Genomic DNA, 15,296 nt, shown 5'->3' with positions numbered 1-15,296 from the left:
GCCCAGGCTGGTCTTGAACTGACTTCAAGTGATCCTCTTGCCTCGACCTCTCAAAAGTTTTGATTATAGGCATGAGCCACTACCCGGCTTATTGGTTTGTCTGTTTAATTTGGGCCAGAATTGAGTGGTTATAAAATCATTTTGTAAGTGAGGAAATGTTCAGATTGAGCCAGTGTATCTCTAAAATAGATGAATCACCTGTAGATACTAAAATACAGGTTTGGGCCCCACCTGGTGGCTCATGCCTATAATCAATCCCACCCCAGCACTTTGAGAGGCTAAGTCAGGTGGATCACTTGAGCCTAGGACTTTAGACCAGCCTGGGCAACATGGTAAAACCCCATCTCTACAAAAACAAGATTTTGTGTGGTGTGATGGCACGTGCCTATGCTCCCAGCTACTTGGGAAGCTGAGGTGAGAGGATCACCTGAGCCCAAGGAGGTTGAGGCTACAGTGAGCCATGATTGCACCACTGCACTCCAAGCTGGGTGACAGAGGGAGACCTGGGTGACCCCCTGCTCCCAAATTCAAAAAATGTGGCCGGGCATGGTGGCTCATGTCTGTAATTTTAGCATTCTGGGAGGCTGAGGTGGGTGGATCACCTGAGTTTGGGAGTTCGAGACTAGTCTGACCAACATGGAGAAATCCTGTCTACTAAAAATACAAAATTAGCTGAGCGTGGCAGTGCATGCCTGTAATCCCAGCTGCTCGAGAGGCTGAGGCAGGAGAATTGCTTGAACCTGGGAGGTGGAGCTTGCGGTGAGCCAAGATTGTGCCATTGCACTCCAGCCTGGGCAACAAGAGCAAAACTCCAACTCAAAAAAACACCTTAAATAGTAAAACAAAATGCAGGTTCTAATTCTGTAGGTCTGAGGTGAGGCCTCAGGTACATTTTTTTTTTCCTTCGAGATGATCTCTGTTGCCCAGGCTGCAGTGCAATGGCACTATCATAGCTCACCACCATCTTGACCTGGGCTCAAGCCATCCTCCTACCTCAGCCTCCCAAGTAGCTGGGACTACAGGTGTGTGCCACCATTCCTGGATGATTCTTGTAATATTTTTTGGTGGAGATGGGGTTTTGCCATATTGCTTAGGCTGGTCTTGAACTCCTGTGCTCAGGCAATCCTGCCTCCGCGTTTTCAAAGTGCTGGGATTACAGGAATGAGCCACCATACCTGGTCCCTAGATACGTTTTTTAATAATCTCCCAAATGCTGGTCTGATGTGACCACATGTACAGCAGCAAAGGGTCAGATAATAGTAAACGCTGGAGCCAAAATTCAAGCATCCAGCCACACCACCAGGACTATTGCTGTCAGTCTTGTTTTTTTTCCCCACAGTGTAGTTTCACCCTTGTTGCCCAGGCTAGTGCAGTGGCACAATAGCTCACAACCTCCACCCCCCAGGTTCAAGTGATTCTCCTGCCTCAGGGCTCCCGAGTACCTGAGATTACAGGTGCCCACCACCATGCCCAGCTAACTTTTTTAATTTTTGGTAGAGATGGGATTTCATCATGTTGGCCAGATTGGTCTCGAACATCTGACCTCAAGTGACCCACCTGCCTTGCCATCCAAAGTACAGGCGTGAGCCATCGCACCTGGCCTGATCTCAGTCTTTAATATCGAATTAGTCACATGAGAAGGGCTTGGAATCCTGCTGGTTTATTCCATACTTAGCTAAAACCTACAATGGAAAAGATGGTTTGTACTAAAGGGGTTATTGCTTGGAGCAAGTGGAGCTGTCAGACAAAACAGTAGTCACCGGTTTTTCTCATATTGGTATTTGACCCAATTGTATGTAACGGAGATTAAGTAGGAACAATATGTATGTGTAGGAAAGATTGGAGAGGGGTGAGTTCTCTGATTTGGACTTTTTTTCAGGCACCTGTTGGAGGACTCTGGTTCTTAGAGGCAGAGAGGTGAAGGGGCATGAGTGTTACATGTCGCTGGAGAGCTTGGTGCCTGGTATTCAGTTGAACTGAGCAATGGGAAAAGGCAATGACCAAAAGGTCTGGCTTCATGCCGAAGGGAGGAATCCATTTTGGTGCTTGGGTGCTTGCCTGAGTGGGAATGCCTAATGAGTGGCAACAGATGGGCCCCAGGAAAGAGTTGGGCCCCTAGGCAGACGGGCCCCTAGGGGACAGAGTGAGACCCTGTCTCAAAAAAAAAAGCTTTTTAAATATGTATATTGTATCTCCATACATAGCATAGCATGCTTTTGCAGCCTGAGATGCCTCAACTATGTGCTCGGGGTGGTTTTATATAACATTTGTCGAGAGCAACCATGGGTTTGTTGTGTTGTGTTTTTTGAGATAGAGTCTCACTCTGTCACCCAGGCTCTAGTGCAGTGGCATGATCTTGGTTCACTGCAGCCTCCGCCTCCCAGGTTCAAGCGATTCTATTGCCTCAGCCTCCTGAGTAGCTGGGACTACAGGTGCACGCCACAATGCCTGGCTAATTTTTGTATTTTTAGTAGAGACGGGGTTTCACCATGTTGGCCAGGATGGTCTCGATCTCCTGACCTCATGATCCACCTGCCTTGGCCTCCCAAAGTGCTGGGATTACAGGCATGAGCCACTGCACCTGGCCGCAACCATGGTTTTATGTGGGCAAGGTAAGACTCCAGCACAAATTCAGCCACTGCTACTTCTCAGATGAGCCAGGTTCTTCCTGCAGCCTGGGCAGGAGAACAGGGTAGGATTCATGGAATGAAGGTGAACCTTGAAGAGGCCAGCCAGCCTCCCAGAGGGGATTTCGAGACCTTCCCAGTTCAGGAGATCTGCCGATTGCCATAGTGCTAGCACTGGAGGAAGTGGGATGTCAACGTATGGAAAGGAGCAGATAAATCACAAAGTTTAGGCGAGTGTGACACCCCACGATACCAGCATTTTCCAAGTAGGGTGCCCTTAGAATCAGATTCAAGGTGCCCATATAGGATCCTTTCTGCTTTTAGAACAACATGGTGGAGCCTAGAGAGCCTGACCCACCCATCCTCCCTGGGGCCAGTCAACCCTGGCCGGGAGCAGCCTCCTCCATTTACCTCTCTACGCCTTACAGATGAATTATTTTCTACACGTGCCAAGATGCGAAAAAGGCTGGAAAGCTTTAAGCAGCCGCAGAGGTCTGGGGTGAAAGAAGGTGAGAGAGGAGTTTAGCTGAGAAGAAATATTCCAGTAGAATAGAGCCCTGGGAATTAGAAGAGCAAAGTGCCAGTGGTTGGGGGGGCATTTGTCCTTGTAAAGATGATTTCCCCCTCCTGTGTTGGTGGGAGAGTGAATAGAAGTTAGCCTGCAGCAAGAACAAATATACCCCAAGGTCTAGGTCACTGCTTTGTGGCTGACAATCATCTGATCTGCCCTTGAGCACAAATGGAAAGTCTGGACCCAGAACTGCAGCTGATGCTGATGCTGAGACCGCTGAGGCTTGATGGGGATAAATGGACACAGCCTAAGAGGGTGCTGGCTCCTGAGGTTGGCGGCGGCCCCAGGTTCCGGCTGTCTGGACAGAGGGCTTAGACTGCCCTCACCTGACCTGGCCAGAGGAGCAACCTGCTTCCCCCACACAAAGGCTGCCAGCCACTGGGAGGTGAGTGTGTCTGTGAAGAGGTGCTTTGGGCTGGGATGAAGAGGAGGATAACGACTTTGAGGGGTCGAGGTCTTGCCTGTCCACCTGTCATTGTGTTTGGGAAGCAGCTGGCAAGTGAATTCTCCAGCAGGAATCTGTCGGGCCAGAAGAAAGCCAAGCGGGTTACAGAATTACAAATCTGTCTTCAGGCCTCTGACTGCTGGAAGGTTGTGTGGCAGCCCTGGGTGAAGCTGAGGTAGGGCAGGGGAGGCACTGTCAGGGTGGGAGGGAAAGGTGCCTTCACAGCTTCCACATCACCCTGGGAGGTGATGTTATTATACCCACTTCCATAGATCAGAGAAATTGAATATATAGCCTAAGCCTACAGAACAAGTGGCAGAACTGAAATTTGACCCCAGAGCTCTGGCTCCAAAGCCTAGGCTCACTCCACTCTGCTGTGCAGCCATTGAGGAGCCCCAGGGGAAATCAGCTTTGCACCTGGCAGCCTTTCCAGTCCCATTGGGTATGAAGCCAACAGGGGCCAGCCCTCCCATGAGCACCGGATGGAGCTGCAGTCACAGAGAAATCTCATTATGCCAGAGATTGTCAGAAAACCTCCCAGGAGCCCGTTCCTGAGCCCAGGTGGCAGCCTACCGACCTTAAATGGCAAAGCCAGCTGGTCCTCACTGTCTAGGCTGTAGCTTCTCTAGTGAGGGGGCATTTTTGTCCAGGCCTCCCTCTGAACTCAATTCTCAGTTCATGGGGAGATACAGTGTCCTTGCAGGATGGCTGTTGCCAACTGCCTGGTCTCCTGCCGACAGGGATACCAACAGAGGCACAGGCAGGACAGTGCACACCTGGAGCCTTGCTCCTCTACATCCTGGGGCCAGGGTGGTCAGTACCTGTCAGCTGAGGCTGCAAGGTGAAGCTGGCAGAGATGACCTGGGCAGATGGCTCCTGGGGCCCAAGGCCAGGGTTGCTGTATAGGAGACACAAGGCAGCAGAAGCTGAAGGGAAAATAGACCCTTGGGTGTGGGGGCTGTGGAGAAGGAGTGGGCCCTCACCCCATGGAATAGGTCCCCTTTGCTGACATCTCATTAGCTTGTCACTGCCCCATTCATGCCAAGAAACTAGTTCCCCTGAATTTATCAGCCCCCAGCAGGTTTTGGGAAAACAGTTCTTTCCTCCTCTACACTCCCTCAGAGTCTGCAGCAGGAGTGAAATAGTGAGAATCAATGAACCTTCTAGAACCTTCTAGAGACATGTCTGCTTTAGTTATAATACAAAAAATGCTTTTAAACACTTATCTCACCACTGGATTCTTTTTTTCTTTTTTTTTTTGAGACAGACTCTTGCTCTGTCACCAGGCTGGAGTGCAGTGGTGTGATCTTGGCTCACTGCAACCTCCACCTCCTGGGTTCAAGTGATTCTCCTGCCTCAGCCTCCCAAGTAGCTGGGACTACAGGCACATGCCACCACGCCCAGCTAATTTTTGTATTTTTAGTAGAGACAGGGTTTCACCACGTTGGCCAGGATGGTCTCAATCTCTTGACCTCATGATCTGCCCGCCTTGGCCTCCCAAAGTGTTGGGATTACAGCTGTGCGCCACTGCACCTGGCCTTTTTTTTAATCTTTTTAAAATTGGAACAAAAAAATAAAAAGAGAAAAGATGAAAAAAATACAAAAAAAATTGGAACAGATTATAAAGGTTTTACAGAATATAAAGGTTTCCTAATTACCCAAAGATTTTGTCTACAGAAATTAGTTTAACTCACAGAGGTGGGTGGGTATAAATTCAGCCTCATTCTGTCTCCCTTCACCCTCTCTGCACGTTCCTCTATTTTTATCAAATATCTGTTTTAGCGTCCAAGAGATGTCTAGTCCAAGAGTAAACTAATACTGAAATGCCCGTGGCAAAAGTAATCCAATTATACTATTCTGGCAATCATCTCCAGTTTTTGCTTGTTTTAGTTAAAAAAAAAAAAAAATGGGCCAGCTGCGGTGGCTCATGCCTGTAATCCAAGCACTTCAGGAGGCCAAAATGGGCAGATCACAAGGTCAGGAGTTTGAGACCAGCTGGCCAATGTAATAAAACCCCATCTCTACTAAAAATACAAAACTTAGTTGGGTGTGCTGGTAAGTGCCTGTAGGACCAGCTACTCGGGAGGCTGAGGCAGAAAAATTTCTTGAACCCAGGAGGTAAAGATTGCAGTGAGTCAAGATCGTGCCACTGTACTCCAGCCTGGGTGACAAAGCAAGCAAGACACCGTCTCAAATTAAAAAAAAAAAAAGCATGATACTTGCTAAGTTTTTTTTTTTTTTAAGAGACTGAGTCTGGCTATGTTGCCCAGGCTGACCTTGAACTCCTGGGCTCAAGCTCTCCTCCCACTTCAGCCTCCTGTGTAGCTGAGACAACAGCTCACTGTGCTGGGCTTCATTTTCAGTTTTCAGTTTTTATTTGTTCACTATTTTTAGAACACCTATTTGGTGCAAGTCACTGTACTGGGTACTAAAGGAAATATATTGAGTTTTTTGCCCCTCAGATTGTAGAGACAGACCACACATGTATAATCTCAATTTGAGGTAGTTAGTATATGCCACACGTCACAGAAGAGGCTGTCACAGGCAATAGCCACTGTTGCATAACTACTTCAAAGCTTGTTCCACCTGCCAACACAACCCAGTTCTGTCCCTGTGAGGGGTACCCTTGTGCATCAGAGGGGCTGGGCTTTACCACTAGGGTGAATCTTCCCCTAAACCAATCAAGGTAATTCTAGTTCTTTTGCCAGGGCCTGGTTAAGGAACCAGCATGTGATGTAATTATGGAAATGAGAGGTGAGGTAATGTCTGCTTGTTGGGGGTTGGAAGGAAGATATTCTTGCAAAAATTTCCTTGGTCTTAAAAAAGAACTCAAGGAAAGGATTTTCCTCTTGCTGCTCTGGGCATTATTGTGTGAGCGCACGGTGCCTGTGCTTGCGCCTGGTGCGTGAGGTTGCTGCAGCCGTCTTGTGACCAGAAGGGGACAAATACAAGGACAAAAGCTACAGTTGGGAGCAAGGCAACGCAGAAAGCTGAAAAGAGCCTGGGTCCCATCCTCATAGAGCGCTGAGCCCCTAAATTAACAAACCTTGACACCAAACCTTGCTCTGCTACCAAAGGTTTTAGGAGATTTTAAGTCCCTTTATTGTTTAGGAAATTTTGAGTTGGGTCTTTTATTGTTTCCTCTCAAAAGCATTCTAACTTATTTAGGTAACTGTTAACAGAAATTTTTTCTTTGTTTTCTGCTGGGCGCAGTGGCTCATATCTGTGATCCCAGCACTTTCAGAGGCTGAGGAGCGCAGACCCCCCCTGAGGTCAGGAGTTTGAGACCAGCCTGGGCAACAGAGAAAACCTGTCTCTACAAATAATAATAATAATAGAAGCAGCCAGGTATAGTGGCATGCGCCTCTGGGCTCAGTGTTATGAATAAAACTTCGATGCCTCAAAAGAAATAGCACTTGAAGATAAATCCTCTCATCAAGGCAATTTACTACTAAAGAAGGGTGCGGCTAATGGATGGAGCAATGGTGGTAGCACGCTTGGACAATGGAGGAGGGGTACTTATGCCTGAGGGGGTTGTCTCTACTGCTGTCATTCCCCTTCGGCTAGGGTTAGACCACACAAGCTAGACTAATCCTAACTGGCTATTTCAAAGAGAGCAGGGGTCCGAGCTAGAGTGGCAGGGCAGGTGTTTTGCTGGGAAGGATGGTTATGGGTGGGTCAGAGCAGGTAGCCAGGGGTGACCTAGCTCAATGAAGGTGACCAGAGCAGGTGACCGGAGCAGGTGACCGGGATGAGTCAGGATGGAGCCAGGGGCCAGGGGAACAGATGTGAACTACTAATTAGAACTGGTGTAGAAGGTTGTTTACTGGAATTATAAGGAAGTTAAACTTTAAAATAGAGAATTAAAGAATAAGAGAGCTGAACATACTGACATAGTGATTCTGTGAAGAAAAGCTTGGGGTTCACTATAACACCAGCTACTCCAGAGGCTGAGGTAAGAGGGCTTGAGCTGAGCCCAGGATGCAGTGAGCCATGACTGCACCACTGCACTTCAGCCTGGGTGAAAGAGCAAGACCCTGGCACAAAAAAAAAAGAAGAGGGGAAAAAAAAGAATTTTTTTCTACATTTTCTTCTTCTTCCTCCTCCTCATCCTCCTTCTTCCTCTTCTTTGTTTGTAATAGAAACAGGGTTTTGGCTGGGCATGGTGGCTCACGCCTGTAATCCCAGCACTTTGGGAGGGGGAGGTGGGCAGATCACTGGAGGTCAGGAGTTTGAGACCAGCCTGGTCAACATGGTAAAACCCCATCTCTATCAGATATGGTGGCACATGCCTGTAATCCCAGCTACTCAGGAGGCTGAGGCAGTAGAATCACTTGAACTGAGGAGGTAGAGGCTGCAGTGAGCCAAGATCACACCATTGCACTGCACTGCAGTCTGGGCTACAGAGCAAGATTCTGTCTCAAAAAAGAAAGAAAGAGAGAGAGAGAGAGAAAGAAGGAAGGAAGGAGAAGGAAGGAAGGAAAGAAGGAAGGAAGGAAGGAAGGAAAGAAAAAAGAAAGAAAGAGAAAGAAAGAAAGAAAGAAAGAAAGAAAGAAAGAAAGAAAGAAAGAAAGAAAGAAAGAAAAAGAAAGGAGAGAAAGAAAGAAACAGGATGTCACCATGTTGCTCAAGCTAGTCTCAAACTCCTGGACTCAAGCAATTCACCTTCCTCAGACTCCCAAAGTGCTGGGATTACAGGTATGAGCCACTATACCTGGCCAGAAATTTGTAGTAAAAGAATTAATAATAAAAATATGAAGGCCCTGCTTATTTTTTTATTTTTTGTTTCAAGCCCACCATGAACATCAAACCTGCTTTTATTCAGGTTAAAAAATATTAAGGCCCAGCTGGGAATGGTAGCTCACGCCTATAATCCCAGCATTTTGGGAGGCCAAGACAGGTGGATCGCAAGATCAAGAGGCTAACATGGTGAAACCCCATCTCTACTAAAAATACAAAAATTAACTGGGCATAGTGGTGCGTGCCTGTAGTCCCAGCTACTTGGGAGGCTGAGGCAGGAGAATCAGTTGAGCCCAGGAGGTGGAGGTTGCAGTGAGCCAATATCATGCCACTGCACTCCAGCCTGGTGACAGAGTGAGACTCCATCTAAAAAACAAAAGAAAAAAAAAATTAAGGCCCTTTTGAATTTGCAGTACCCCTTTGACAGTGCAAACCTTGCCTTGGGCGAGTGAAGATCCTGTCCCATTTCCCTTTCCTCCTATGTTGCCTTATTCCACCTGCAGTTCCTGGTCCACAAAACAGATCTGCTTTTTCCTTCCAGTCTTCCCAGTTGCGTTGGCCAAACTCAAACCATAAATAAAAAGAAACAGAGACCAGGCATGGTTGCTTTTGCTGTAATCCCAGCGCTTTGTGAGGCTGAGGAGGGAGGATTGCTGGAGGCTAGGAATTCAAGATCAGCCTAGCAACATAGTGAGACCCTGTCTCTACACAAAATTTAAAAATTACCCCGGCACTGTAGCACACACCTGTAGTCCCAGCTACTGTGGATGATGAGTTAGGAGGATTCCTTTTTTCCAGTTTTCTTTCTTTGACATTAACATTTTTCATATTTTTAGTGGAGACAGGGTTTCGCCATGTTGGCCAGGCTGCTCTCGAACTCCTGACCTCGGGTGATCCACCTGCTTTGGCTTTCCAAGTGCTGGGATTACAGGCACCTGCCCTTGACGTTAATTTTTTTTTTTTTTTTTTGAGACAGAATCTCGCTGTGTTGCCCAGGCTGGAGTGCAGTGGTGCAATCTTGGCTCGCTGCAACCTCTGTCTCCTAGGTTCAAGCAATTCTCCTGTCTCAGCCTCCAAAGAAGCTGGGATTACAGGTGCCCTCCCACCACGCCTGACTAATTTTTTCATATTTTTAATATAGACGAGGTTTCACCATGTTGGCCAGGCTGGTCTCCAACTCCTGACCTCAAATGATCTGTTCACCTCAGCCTCACAAAGTGCTAGGATTACAGGCATGAGCCACCGCGCCAGGCCGACATTAACTTTTTAAAGAGTCTAGGAGCAGTTGTCTTACAGAATGTCACAACTCTGAAATTATCTTCAGATTGACTTTTTAAAATCATAAATCAGATTAAGTCATTCCCTGTTTCAAATCCTCCAGTGGATTTTCATTGCATTTAAAATCAGCTATTTACTCTGATTTACAAAGTTCTGTGATCTCTGACTCCTTTTCATGCCTCTAACCTCACCTTTCCCACTCTCCTTCCTCATCTGCCTTGTGCCAGCCTCACTGACCTTTCTTTAATTCCTCAAACATGCCAAGCTCATCCCAGCCTTACCCCTCTGCTCAGGTAATGACTGAATACAATTCATGATTTTAAAATCCTAGATTGCACGGAAATAGCTACAAAGAATGTTATTGGGCAACTGAGGGAATTTGAATATGGGCTGTGTATTAGATAATATTGTTATATCAGTGTTAAATTTCTTTTTTGTTAAAAAAAATTTTTTTTTGAGATGGAGTCTTGCTTGCCCTGTCACTGAGGCTGGAGTGCAGTGGTATGATCTCGGCTCACCGCAACCTACACCTCCCGGATTCAAGCAATTCTCTGTCTCAGCCTCCCAAGTAAAGTAGCTGGGATTACAGGCACCCACCACCATGCCAGACTAAATTTTGTATTTTTAGTAGAGACAGGGTTTCATCATCTTGCCCAGGCTGGTTTTGAACTCCTGACCTCATGATCCACCTGCCTTGGCCTCCCAAAGTGTTGGAGATTACTGGCGTGAGCCACTGTGCTGGGCCAAAAAAATTTTTTACATGAATAAAACAAAGGCAGATCAATGTTAAATGTCTTTAGTGGGCTAATCCTACTGTGGTTATGTAGGAAAATATTTTTGTTCTTGGAGATACATGCTAAAGTATTCAGAGATTAAATACGATGACTTCTGACACTGCCAGAGGAATTGTGGCAAAATATTGATAACTGGTAAATCCAAGAGAAGGGTACACTGGTGTTCATAGCAGCATTCTTTCAACGTCATCCTAGGTTTGTTTTTCAAAATAAAATGGAGTAAAAGGTGGACAATTTAAAGAAAAATACCTTAATCCAGGAATACTTAAAAATCACTAGGGCATTTATCAAAATGCACATTCTAAAGATTTGGAAGATCTGGACGGGACCCAGGAGTCTGCATTTTCACGGCCCTGGTGACCCTCAGGCAGCTGCTCAGGCCACACCTTGAGCAGGTCACTGAGCATCTGCCCTCTGAGTGTGGCTTGCTGGCACAGCCCTTTCTTTCCCATTCTCCAGCTGAGGAGTGGCTGGCTAAAAGCTCAGGCAGGCAGATGGAGATGTGATTTTACAGTGAGGGTGGAACTGGAGTTTGTGGGCATAGCAGAGAATGGCAGGCAGTTGAGGAAAGATTTTGTCTTCCTGCCCTGTCTTTTGGCTTCTGGAGGAACAGAGGAGGCTCCTAGAACCCAGGGGAAGAATGGAGTAGGGGCTCTAAACTCCTAATACCACTGCTTCTCTGACTCTATTTCACATCCCCTTGGATAAACATCATCTTTAAACAAACAACAAAAAGAGGTCACAGTAAATTTTGAAGTATTCCCCAAATTCCAGTGTTCCTGGATCCTTGAGTTTTGAACTCAACGTAGATGCAGACTGAACCTGTCACCATGTCATTCTGACTTCTGACCAGAAGGTGGCAGCAACACACCTCACTTTATTTTAGGGGCCACCAAACGAGATTTTTCAGGTGCCTCACACACATTTGGTTGACCTAGGTCCCTCCCCAGACACCATGGACAAAAAGATGAGTAAGATCTGATCGCTGCCCCCAAAGATCATATTGTCAGAGAGTGGGGAGGCAGAGTCAGAGAGGTAAACAGATTGCTAGTTACAAGCTGTGTGACCTTAAGCAAATTTGCTTAATCTCTCTGTGCCTCAGTTGCTTCAACTGTGAAGTGGGAATAGTAATAGTACCTATGTCACAGGATTACTGTGAGGAGTAGGAGTGATTAAATGTGTTAGACATAACAAGGGGTGGCCATTACTATGTGATACAGTGAGAGAAGGGATGAGCAGGCAGAGATGCCCACAGTGCTCCCTAACTGGGAGCAGTGGAGATAATGGGAAAGAGTTCTACTCTGGTCAAGCCACTCTGTCAGTGGGGACCCTGCAGCCAACCTGGGCTGGGAGAGTCTGCCTTCAAAAGTGGGTGCTGGATCCCTTCCAGCTGAGGCTCACCTTGGGTCCCGCAGGCACAGAGCACAGAATGCCAGCAGGGCCACCCAGGGCCTGATCAACCAGGATGTGCCCTCCCAGAGAGAAAACCACCACTAACAGTGCAAGTGCAGACCAGCAACTTGGTCCCTCTGAGCCTTGGGTCCTACCTTGGGGAAATGGGACCACCGGAACCAAGGAACAGTGCTGAGTTCCACATCTGGGACATCATAAGAGCAACTATAAAGTCAGGCAATTCAGGGGCAGCAGGGACTTGGAGCCAGGGACTTCAAAATAAAGCTGGGGGCTGGGTGTGATGGCTCATGCCTGTAATCCAAGCACTTTCGGAGGCTGAGGCAGGTGGATCACAAGGTGAGTGATTGAGACCATCCTGGCCCACATATTGAAACCCTGTCTCTACTAAACTACAAAAAATTTGCCACGTCTGGTGGTGCGAGCCTGTAGTCCCAGCTACTCAGGAAGCTGAGGCCGGGGAATTGCTTGAACCCAGGAGGTGGAGATTGCAGTGAGCCAAGATCGTGCCACTGCACTCCAGCCTGGGGACCCGGTGAGACTCAGTCTCAAAAAAAAAAAGAAAAAAGAAAACAAACAAACAAAAAGCTAAGGCCATGCACAACAGCTCACACCTATAATCCAGCACTTTGGGAGGCCGAGGTGGGTGGATTGCCTGAGCTCAGTAGTTTGAGATCAGCCTGGGCAACATGGTGAAACCCCATCTCTACCAAAAATACAAAAAATCAGCCAGGGGTGGTGGTGCTCTCTACTCTGGGACTGAGGCAGGAGGATAGTTTGAGCCCGGGAGGCGGAAGTTGCAGTGAGCTGAGATTGTGCTACTGCATTCCAATGTGGGTGACAGAGACCCCATCTCAAAAATAAAAATAAAATAAATAAAGCTGGGAAGACAAAGGAATCCTGGAGAGGACATTGGACTTCACTCAGAATGTGGAGTGGAAAAAAGCCTGAAGCTTTTTAAATTTTTATTTTGGTTATTTATTTAGAGACAGGGTCTCACTTGGTCACTGGGGCTGGAGTACAGTGGTGCAGTCACAGCTCACAGCAGCCTTGACCTCCTGGGCACAGGTGATACTCCCACCTCAGTCTCCCAAGCAACTGGTACTACAGGCGCATGCCACCATGCCTGGCTAATTTTTGAGTATGTTTTGTAGAGATGGGGCTTTGCCATGTTGCCCAGGCTGGTCTTGAACTTCCAGATCAAGAGATCTGCTCACCTTGGCCTCCCAAAGTGCTAGGATTACAGGTGTGAGTCACCTTGCCTGGCCTGGAGTGGAGGTTTGGGTCAATCCTAGACCTCGAGAGGCAAGGAGACCCCAGCTGACACTTAGTTGCAAGTTTTTTGTTTGTTTGTTTGTTTTGCTCTGTCACCCAGGCTGGAGTGCAGTGGTGTGATCTCCGCTCACTGCAACCTCTATCTCCTGGGTTCAAGCAATTCTCCTGCCTCAGCCTCCCGAGTAACTGGGACTACAGGTGTGTGGCACCACAGCCAGCTAATTTTTTGTATTTTTAGTAGAGACAAGGTTTCACCAGACATATTAGTAGAGACGGGGTTTCACCAGACGTGTTAGCCAGGTTGGTTTCGATCTCCTGACTTGGTGATTTGCCCATCTCAGCCTCCCAATGTGCTGGGATTCCAGGCGTGAGCCACCGCACCCGGCCGGCACTGTTCTTTGGCCAGCCATGGATCTCTTTACTCTCCCATGTCTTGCCTACATGCCCTCCTAATCCAGCTTTGAGTCTATGGCTTAGCATTTAATAGCACTCTTGCCAGTAACCTAAATGTCATCGCTCACCTTCCCTGCAAACCCCTGAACACATATAATCGTCGTTTCTCTTCCAGCCTTCATCAGAACAGTCAAGGGAGGCAGGAGAAGGAGGGGCGATGAGAATACTGGCAAATACTTCTGCAGCGCGTACTAGGTGCCAAGCACTAAGTGCTTCACGGAGGGTAACTCGATTAATCCTCCCACACCATGAGGTAAGTACTGTTATTAAGATCCCCATTTGTGTATAAAGAAAATGGGGTGAATAGAGGTTAAGTCACTCAGAAAACCCAAAGCACACAGCTAATTAAGGTGAGCAGCCATGATGGAACCTGCGCTGTCTGCAGGTCCCGGTTCACCAGGAGAGGATGAGGCCACGGAGGACTCGGCTTCTTCCGCCTTGGTTACATCACTGCTCTCAGCCACCAGACACACAGACCAAAAGAAGCCCAGACCCTCCCTGCTCTTGGGGCTGACAGTATCACTCCAGAAGTTAACAATAACAATAGTAATAATAAAACCAGCTTTGGGCTTTAAGATGCGTGTCCGAAGCACTGCACATGTATTTATTCCTTTAGTCTTTCCAACAACACTATGAGGTAGAAGCTACCTTTTTATCTCCCTTTTCCTGAGGGACGTGAAGGGACGTAGCGATGAGCCTAAATTCTACAAGAGAGAGTGGTGGATCAGATGGGAAGTGTGGCGGCTGGATGCCAGAGCCTGGCTCTTAACCCAGACTCTTTGCCTACCTTTGCTTTGCGGGGAGTCTCTGGCCTGCTCCTTCTGCGTAAGGGGAGGAGCCTCTTCTGCCTTGCAGTTCCCCACCCAGGCCTGATCCACAGCTCCAGAGCCCTGCTGTGGCAGCCCTCTGTCCCCTCCCCACCAACACACAGACTGCTTAAGCAGGGTGGGGACAGGAACTCCATTTAGAACTCCCCAGGACCAGCCCAGCCCCAACAGCCTCTACTCTCAGAGGCCGGGATTCTCCACCAGCTCCCTGTAGACAGGGCCTGAGCTGGTCCTCCTCAGGCCTTGCCCACCTCTCCCTGTGCAGTGCAGTCTCCCTGCTCCCGGAGGGTGGGGCTGAGTCATGGATGGATGGGGCTCAATGCCCAGGGCTGCGGCAGAAAGCACCAAGGCTTCCCTAGCCCCCTTGTCACACCCACCAAGCCTCCCAGCCCTATCCCAGGTGGGGCCCTACTCCTCCCCATTCCCAAGAGTTAGGGGAGGCCAAGCTCTCATTTATTTGTCCTGTCCCATCTCTCCCTCCCTCCCGCTTCCCACTCCCCTGGCAACCAAACCAGACCCATCAAGGAGAAGGAACTGGCAGCTGTGCCGGGAGAGACTAATGGCCCGGAAGGAAGGAGGGGCCTGGAGAGGAGATGAAGGCGGTAGGGAGGAGAGCAGGGCGTTGGCCCTGGTCCTTCTCAGAGGACAGACAAAGGGGGGAGGGGGCTGCTGCCCTGAAATACTGAGGAGCTGGCCAGCCAGGGAGTAGCCCTCCTCACCCCCAGCCAGAGATCCAGCCTGGAGCCTCAAACCTGCTTCCCAGCCGAATTCTCTTGTCCTGAGGTCCTATCTGAGGCAGACCCTCTCTAGGAGAGTGCTGGAGTCCCCGGAGCAGCAGCAGCCCAAGCCCTGTGGTTCCTGGCAAACCCAGCAGAC

At 48.4% G+C, this 15,296-nt stretch overlaps 1 long non-coding RNA gene across 1 annotated transcript; it reads left to right on the top strand.

Moving 5' to 3' along the window:
* Positions 1–6,230: 6,230 nt before the first annotated feature.
* On the top strand, positions 6,231–14,465 carry LOC144577627 (uncharacterized). The gene is made up of 3 exons (XR_013521908.1): positions 6,231–6,329; positions 13,709–13,846; positions 13,979–14,465. It is a non-coding gene; the product is annotated as an uncharacterized LOC144577627 (long non-coding RNA).
* Positions 14,466–15,296: the final 831 nt, after the last annotated feature.

Source organism: Callithrix jacchus, chromosome 9 (genome assembly GCF_049354715.1).
Source record: "Callithrix jacchus isolate 240 chromosome 9, calJac240_pri, whole genome shotgun sequence".
Classification (NCBI taxonomy): domain Eukaryota; kingdom Metazoa; phylum Chordata; class Mammalia; order Primates; family Cebidae; genus Callithrix; species Callithrix jacchus.
The sequence above is the reverse complement of the archived record's forward strand: the minus strand, read 5'-3'. Positions and strand labels throughout refer to the sequence as shown.